At 45.5% G+C, this 8,722-nt stretch overlaps 1 pseudogene; it reads left to right on the forward strand.

The window, feature by feature from the left end:
• Window positions 1–3,115: 3,115 nt before the first annotated feature.
• LOC112071612 (dipeptidyl peptidase 1-like) lies at window positions 3,116–7,737 on the forward strand (annotated as a pseudogene).
• The last annotated feature ends 985 nt before the right edge of the window (window positions 7,738–8,722 follow it).

Genomic DNA, 8,722 nt, shown 5'->3' on the forward strand with positions numbered 1-8,722 from the left:
GTGTTGGGAGTGTAACCCCTGGCTATCTGTAATAATAGTCTGAGTGTGTGGGGTACCCCTGGCATTATCAGTACATAATGTCTGAGTGTTGGAGTGTTCCCATGGCTAATCTGAATAATGTCTGGACGTGTTGGAGTGTACCCCTGGCTATCTGTAATAATCGTCTGGGTGTTGGGAGTGTACCCCGGCTATCTGTATAATAATGTCTGAGTGTTGAGGGTACCTCGCTGCGCTATCAGTAACTAATGTCTGGTGTTTGGGAGCTGTGTACCGACCCTGAGCCATCTGTAATAATGTCTGAAGTGTTGAGTCTGATACTCCCTTGGCTTTATCTGTAATACTGTCCTGAGTGTTTGGAGTGGTACCCCTGGCTATCCAGTACTAATAAGGGCTGACGTGTGTGGAGTTACGCACCTCGGCTAATCTGATAGGTTAATGTCTGGTGTTGGAGTGTACCACCTGGCTATCTGTAATAAAGTCGGCGAGTGTATGGAGTGTAGCACCCTGGCTAATCTGTAAGTAAAGTCTGAGTGTTTGGAAGTGTTACCCCTGGCTATCTGTAAATAAACTGGTCTGAGTGTTGGAGTGTACCCCTGGCTCATCAGTACAATGTAGTTGGAGGCTGCTATCAGTATGTCTGAGTGTTTGGAGTGTACCCTGGCTAGTCTGTAAATAATGTTCTGAGTGTTGGAGTGTTACCCCTGGCTAATCGTAATAACTGAGTGTGGTGTCCTGCACGATGTTGGATGTTGGAGTGACCCCTGGCTATCTGTAATAATGTCTGAGTGTTGGATGTTCCCCTGCATCATATATAATGTCGAGTATTGGATGTTCCCAGGCTATCTGTACATAATGTCTGATGTTTGGAGTGTACCCCTGGCTATCAGTACATAATGTCTGATGTGAGAGGTACCCTGGCGTATCTGTAATATGTCTGAGTGTTGGAGTTTCCCATGGCTATCTGTAATAATGTCTGAGGTTGGAGTGTACCCCTGGCTATCTGTAAAAGTCTGGAGTGTTGGAGTGTACCCCTCGGCTATCTGTAAATAATGTCTGAGTGTTGGAGTGTACCCCTGGCTATCAGTACATAATGTCTGAGTGTTGGAGTGTACCCCTGGTATCTGTAATAGATGTCTGAGTGTGTTGGATGTGTACCCCTGGCTATCTGTAATGATGTCTGAAGTGTTGGAGTGTACCCCTGGCTATCAGTACATAATGTCTGAGTGTTGGAGATGTACCCCCTGGCTATCTGTAATAATGTCTGAGTGTTGGAGTGTACCCCTGCTATCTGTAATAATGTCTGAGTGTTGGAGTGTACCCCTGGCTCATCAGTAATAATGTCTGAGTGATTGGGAGTGTTCCCAGCCTATTGTACATAATGTTCTGAGTGTTGATGTGTACCCCTTGGCTATCATACATAATGGTCTGCAGTGTTGGAGTGTACCCCTGGCTATCCTGTAATAATGTCTGAGTGTTGGAGTGTACCCCTGGCTATCTGTAATAATGTCTGAGTGTTGGAGTGTACCCTGGCTATCATGTAATAATGTCTGAGCTATTGAGTTCCCTGCTATCTGTCAATAATGTCTGAGGTTGAGTTGTACCCCTGGCTTCTGTAAGATGTATAGTTCTGACGTGTGTGGAGGTGTACCCCTGGCTATCTTGTAATAATGTCTGAGTGTTGGAGTGTACCCCTGGCCTAATCTGTAACAATGTCTGAGTGATGGAGTGTTCCCCTGGCTATCTGTAAATAATGTCTGAGTGGTGGCAGTGTACCCCCTGGCTAGTCTGCTACATAATGTCTGAGTGTTGGAGTGTTCCCCTGGCTATCTGTTAACATAATGTCTGACAGTCTTGGAGTGTACTCCTGGTATCTGTAAATATGCCTGAGTGTCTGAAGGTATGCAAATCCCCTCGTCCCGGCCATCTTGTAGACATTTATAAAAACAAGAGAACAATCGGCCATGCTCACGTCTGTTTATTAATATAAGGGAATTAGAAATGATTGATTGATACTTTTACTTTTGATACTTAAGTATATTTAAAACCAAATACTTTTATACTTTTACTCAAGTATTATTTTTACTGGGTAATTTTCTATTAAGGTATCTATACTTTTACGACAGTTGGATACTTTTCCACCACTGCTTAACCCTAATCGCTCAGGATAACAGTGTCTGCTAAATCACTAAAATGTAGTGAACACTACTTCAATATTATTTTAAAGGTTAATTGGAGGAACTGCACTGCWGTATCCTTTTTACACAAACCTTGAAAAAACAAAGAATGTAATGGATGTTTTCTCATTATCCAATAAAACACTGATCTTTCACTGATGAAATACTTCAAAAGGCAGCCACACTAACGTTGCTGAAGTGAAGAACAGTGACATTTGTGTTGTCTTCACAGCTGAAAACCAATTGAAGTGACTTGCCTTAACACCGAACATCCCAAAGTCAATTGCCGACACTTGCAAAGTTTGCCTTTCCAATTCACGCCTCTCCTCCACAGAGGAAGAGGCGAAGCGAGAGGATTTACTCCTCCCAAAATCTGGCCGCGTGAGATAAGCCCTTTTTATGGAGATCTATGAGAGTGTCAACATACGTTTTACTTTTTTATTTTTCAAGATATATTTAACTAGGTAAATCAGTTAAAAACAAATTCTTATTTTACAATAACGGCTAATTTGATCGAATATACGTTTCGTAATGTTTCAGCTGTTACAAATGTACTGATATAAGTGGATTATCGTAATGTTTCAGCTGTTACAAATGTAAATGTAAAAAGTGGATTCATGTGTCATTCCGGTAACTGAGAAAAAACTACTTCGTTTTGCCTGTTGTTCACACGCGTATTGTGACTCGAAATGGCCCTCTCATTGGCTCGAAATGTTCCACCTGACTTGGCTTCTCTCATTGAGAACATGCATTTCCATTGTTAGTTCGGTTCCTCGGCTATCTTGCCAATATAATATATCATCTTTGTCTCCTCTCATCTCTGGAAGCAAAAAGAACCAGCGAGTCACGTGGAAAACTTCAGTGGGTCATATGACCGAAGTGAACGTACAAGAGTGCAGAGGACACTACACAAACCAGTCCAGCAGGTGAAATATAGCATACCTTTTTTTTTTTACTTGGGCCGATACTTAGGCTATTGCTCTTGGGCACTCGCTAGTTATCGTAGACTCAAATTTCTGCGTAGCTCTGTAAACAGAAGCGTGGTGTGACGCGATGAAGGTGAGCGGTGTGTTGTGGTGTGTGTTCCTGCTCTGGGTGGAGGGCTCCCGGGCTGATACCCCGGCCAACTGCACCTATGAAGATCTGTTGGGTTCCTGGGTGTTCCAGGTATCGAAGGGCGGGCAAGACAAGGGKATCAYCTGCTCTCMGATGGGTAAGAGATGGAGGGACACTCGCAGCGCGCTGCCTTGTTCCTAGAAATAGGGAAGAATTTAACATTTTTAATCTGGCTGTTAACTTGACTCGGTATCCGGCTGTTAACTTGACTCGGTATCCGGCTGTTAACTTGACTCGGTATCCGGTAGCCTAATATTGCGTTTGTTTGTAGCCTATTGACTGCCTTTGTTACAATATCATTGATACAATGTTTGTTACAATTTTCCCCTCTGCCCAATGTTACGTTGTCTAGCCCCTGTTAGCGATACAGAAGAGCCCCAAAGTTGAATTGATAAGTAATTACCAAAACGTTTGTATGTTGGGTTTAAAGACAGCGTTGATAAGTCGATAACGGTGCAKCTGGAGAAGSTGTCTGGCGGTGGACGACCTGGGAAACACGGGCTTTTTTACCCTTATCTACAATCAGGGCTTCGAGGTGGTRCTCAACGACTACAAGTGGTTTGGCTTCTTCAAGGTAGGTTTAAACTCTCGGTTATGCTGATGCAAGTGTTTCATTCAGGGCTACAGTTTAGCTTATACTGGTAACAATACTACGATCTGTTGGTCTGGAAYCTTTTTGGCAGACATGGAAATGCACTTGCCTTGTGCGCTAAGTTTCAGGCTCATCAGATGCATGGCTGGTAACCTTGTAATTGTACTGTTCAAGGTGTAGAAGCCAGCTTTCATCTCAATTACTACATTATTGATACWTTCAGGCTTGTGATTCAAAGTTGCTTTCAGGGCTGTAATTACAGCCTATTTCATTCAGGATAATATTTTGTTTTGCATTCAGTCTTTGTTTCTTTTTCACATGACTCCCTGTTATTGGATCAGGGGATTGTTCTTTCTCCTACATGACTTGTAGTCATCAATTCTGCTTCCTTATTGCAACTGTCTGGACTTGTTTTGGGACAGTGACATACTGTCCCACTACATGCTTTCCTCTAAAAGCCCATTCTTTGTTTGTGGCTTTATGAGCAAGTACATGTCTGCTCACTCTTATTGGAAGCCTTTATCAGGGTAATGGCCACATTTGCATAAAACATTTGACTTGTTGCACTTTTGCTTTTAAAGATGAGGGTGACTTATTTTTTTAAATCTTCAACTCGGGCCATAAAGATGACATTCAATATCTTATGTGATGTCATTCGTCTCCACACAAATGTGTGCACATGCAGTGACAGTTTCTCCTCTGTTCCAYTACTCTGAGAAGGACTCTGAGGTGACCAGCTACTGGGACCAGACTCTGCCAGGCTGGGTCCATGATTCTCTGGGGAACAACTGGGCCTGCTTCACTGCCAAGAGGGTAGTCCCAGTACCCCCTCACTCTGTGCGCACACACCTCTACTCCCACAATGACCTCCTGTGAGTATTCTTATGGGTTTTATAGATGTTTTGAGACACTGAGACTAAGAATAATAATGGTGCCCAATAATCCCCTCTACAATTTCACATTGAAGTTCTATAGTTGGCTAGAAGGCAACTTTTCATCCATGGTGCCATTTTTACTGTTGCTCATATTGAAAAGCAAGCGATCTGCTTGGGCTTTATGCTTTCTATTTACATTGGCTGTGGCAATGCTCATGTTTGTCTCACCTAAGTGTGTGTGTTATATTCTGAGAATTGCAGTTCTCTCCCTCGGATGCTCTAGTGGCCTGCATTTGTCATTTCCTAAGCGTGTAGATGTTTACCCCCCCACCCCACCCCCCCTGCTCTTCCTTCTCCCCAGGCTGCTCTCTCTTCTCCCCCCCTGCTCTCTCTTCTTCTCCCCCTGCTCTCTCTTCTCCCCCAGGCTGCTCAGAGGTCCTACAAACACAACTTGACTTCATAACTCCATCAATATGGCCAGAGCTCCTGAAACCACCGCCTACAGTGAACTGAGACCTACACTCTGCAGCAGCTAAAGCACAGGGCTGGGGGACCAGCCTCACACATCCCCAGGTACAGTCACTCACTTGTGAAACTGATACGTTGACACATGAATTCAATAGTTATGAGTCATTTTGGGGAACTTCAGACTACAGCTCCAAGGAAGAAGCAGGGGTAAATGAGCCATTCAGATGTGAGATGTGACTTCTGAAAGAATAGTCATGACTGAGTCTTAGGATAGGGGGTGGAAGACTAGTGCACACTTCAGGAAGGTAGGGAATAAGATCACATCAGTTGTGACCGGTCGGTATGAAACAGGACTTTACAACAGAGGTACTAGCTAAAGGTGTCCAATAAACTCATTTTGGAGTAATTGTAAAAAGTAAATCTATGGTGGCCCTGGTCTCTATACTCCTCCCCAGACGTGTTGGCCCTGCCTCTGTAACAGTAATGCTAGTCAAGATGGCGGCCGGCCTCCCTGAGCGCTGGGACTGGAGAGACGTCGACGGTGTCAACTACCTCAGTCCTGTCCGCAACCAGGGTAACACACCGGGTCAAATACCTACTCTTCTATCATGCCTCTCGGCAGTGTCTCCTCTCCCAACCCCTGTATCATGTTCAGGRGATCTGCTGCTCTACAGATCATGCAGTACCATTGTCACACCAGTTTTTTTTCTTTCTGGTTAAACAATGTGGACTGCTAAATCAAAGGCCACATAGTCCCTCTGGATTATAATGTTCCTGTCTCAACCCCGCAGACAGTGTGCTCYTATGTCTACAGATCAAGCATAGTGAGTGGTTGGATGGCTGGCTGAGGGGAGGGGCGGGGGGGGGCACTACAGGGCTGGGATTTAGGAGCGCTGTTGAAAGGTTAAGAGGCCTACTGCTGTGTGTGTGGTTGCTGCCTGGGGCTAAAATAGGTTGACTATGATTCACTGACTGCTTGACTGGGTGTCTGGTTTTTACAGTGGTGATTATAGCAGAGAAGTGTTAGATTGGTTGTGACAGTGCAGGGTTTGACTTCTACTCTGTCGGCTCCAGCTTCGTGTGGTAGCTGCTATTCTTTTTCCTCGATGGGAATGTTGGAAGCTCGTGTCAGGATCCAAACAAACAACACTGAGACGCCCATCTTCAGTCCACAGTAAGTTGTCTCCTGCGCCCAGTACTCACAAGGTAACACCTGTACACATACATGCTGCATAATTGTGTTTTAATGATGTGAGTATTTCTCCTCTCTAACCCTCACTGCTCTCCCTCTCAGGTTGTGACGGTGGTTTCCCCTACCTCATTGGAAAGTACGTCCAGGACTTTGGGGTCGTGGACGAGTCGTGTTATCCGTAAGTTGGGAAGGATTCCCCTTGTGATGTTCCCAATGGCTGTCTCCGCCACTACGCCTCGGACTACAGCTACGTGGGAGGGTTCTACGGAGGTTGCAGTGAGTCTGCCATGATGCTGGAACTGGTCAAGCATGGCCCCATAGGGGTGGCCTTCGAGGTGAGACACACACACACGTTGGCTAGTTTGTGTATTGGCTAGCTCTGAGTAATGGCCAGTATGTTTGTCAAGTCAATATGGCCAGGTGTGTTCCTCACACTGTTTTCCTCCAGGTGTATCCTGACTTCATGCACTATAAGGAGGGTATCTACCATCACACGGGCCTCCATGACTCCTACAACCCGTTTGAGCTGACCAACCCCGTGGTGCTGCTGGTGGGCTACGGCCAATGTCACGTCACGGGTCAGAAGTTCTGGGTGGTGAAGAACAGCTGGGGGACAGAGTGGGGCTTCTTCAGGATCTGACGAGTGTGCCATCGAGAGCATCGCCGTGGCAGCCAAGCCCATCCCCAAACTTTAGAGGAGGTTGTCAAATTGTTGTTTTCCCAATTGGAGGCTAGCCTGATACTTTGGCCCCAAGTCTGAAATGGTTTTTGTTTTGAAGTTTAGTTTTTGTGTAGCTGATAGAAGCTCAATCAAATGGCTGGAACATTGATATAAATAATCAGTAACTGAAGCTTTTCAACTTGCTTGCTAGACTCGGCTCCTTGCCAACCAAAGATGCATTCTTGGGAATGATGCCTAAAGGGAACTTGCTTTAATTCACAATGTAACTGGAATTTGTAGTTAAAGAGTTTTGTATTTCGGTTTTTGATAGGTCAGAGGACCTCAGTTATTTATCTCAGGGAAGCATAGGGGAGATTAACTTGCCCTATCATCTCCATATGTCCTCTCTGCTATGTCGTCTCTCTGCTATGTCGTCTGTCCTTATCTGTGTGATACGTCTCCTGGGGACCTTCAGAAGGGATTGCTGTCTCATCAGTGTAGAAAGGGACACAATGTCAGTGCCTTGATGTTTCTCTCCTTTCAGAAGTAGTTGTTTCATTAGACATATGCTGTAGTTTTCCAATAAGTTCACATGATGCAAAGATTTGCACAGGTTTTCTGTTTTGAAATAAAACTAATAAAGTTGATTTTTACAATTATTAGTGGTGTGTACCCTTTTTCTGACAAATATAAATAGGTTTCTGCTGTATGCACAGAACTCTATGGCTAGAACAATGCAGGTCTTGCACCTCCTTTTTCTGGAGTTGCACAACTAACTCGGATATTTGGAGAGGAACAAACTCGAGGCGAGACTTCAGTCTTCAGATGGGGTAGCCCAGCCCCACGCGCTCACGTCTGACCTCGCGCTGAGCCTGGCGAGTCACAAGGTCCCGATGTTCACTTCTTCCCCACTTCTCTGGGCGTTCCTTCCGGATCGTTAGAGCGCACCGCTCCTCATTCTCGCGCCTCATCTTCTTCCCCTCTCCCCTCACTGTGTATTAATGCTCTACCSTAGCGCTCCGCGGTCGCCATGCAGAACAACTACAAGGAGCACCTCTATAAGATCCTGGTAATAGGGGACCTGGGGGTGGGGAAGACTAGCATCATCAAGCGCTATGTTCACCAGAACTTCAGCCCCAACTACCGGGCCACGATAGGAGTGGACTTCGCCCTGAAGGTCCTTAACTGGGAGCAAGAGACTGTTCGGCTACAGTTATGGGACATAGCAGGTAGGCGACTCATTACGCGTGACAGTAATCAAATGGGAACACAGGCAGGCCCGTTTTGATGTTATGCTATTTGGCCACTTGACGTTCCAGCGTAAGACGCAGGGAGGGAACTGTAGTGGTGTCAGGTCGGCGGTTCCGTTCACTACATACTAGTTTCTTTGGAGTGATKATTAGACTATCAAAATGATTGGACTTGTATACTGGCGGCCACGTACAGTATCAGACATACGRATTATCAATGTTTCATAGGCCAACGATTCTGTTCGTATGCAAATGTTGGGAAGCGTGGACAGTTAAGGCCTATACACATACMGTGTTCATCGAACCTCAAGTGAGTGTCGGTTATTAGAGAAATTCTTCTGACGCACCCTGGACTGCTGCGCGCGCTCCATCACCAGTCCCATGTGCTCTGGCC

This window comes from Salvelinus sp. IW2-2015, unplaced genomic scaffold (genome assembly GCF_002910315.2).
Source record: "Salvelinus sp. IW2-2015 unplaced genomic scaffold, ASM291031v2 Un_scaffold1665, whole genome shotgun sequence".
Taxonomy (NCBI): domain Eukaryota; kingdom Metazoa; phylum Chordata; class Actinopteri; order Salmoniformes; family Salmonidae; genus Salvelinus; species Salvelinus sp. IW2-2015.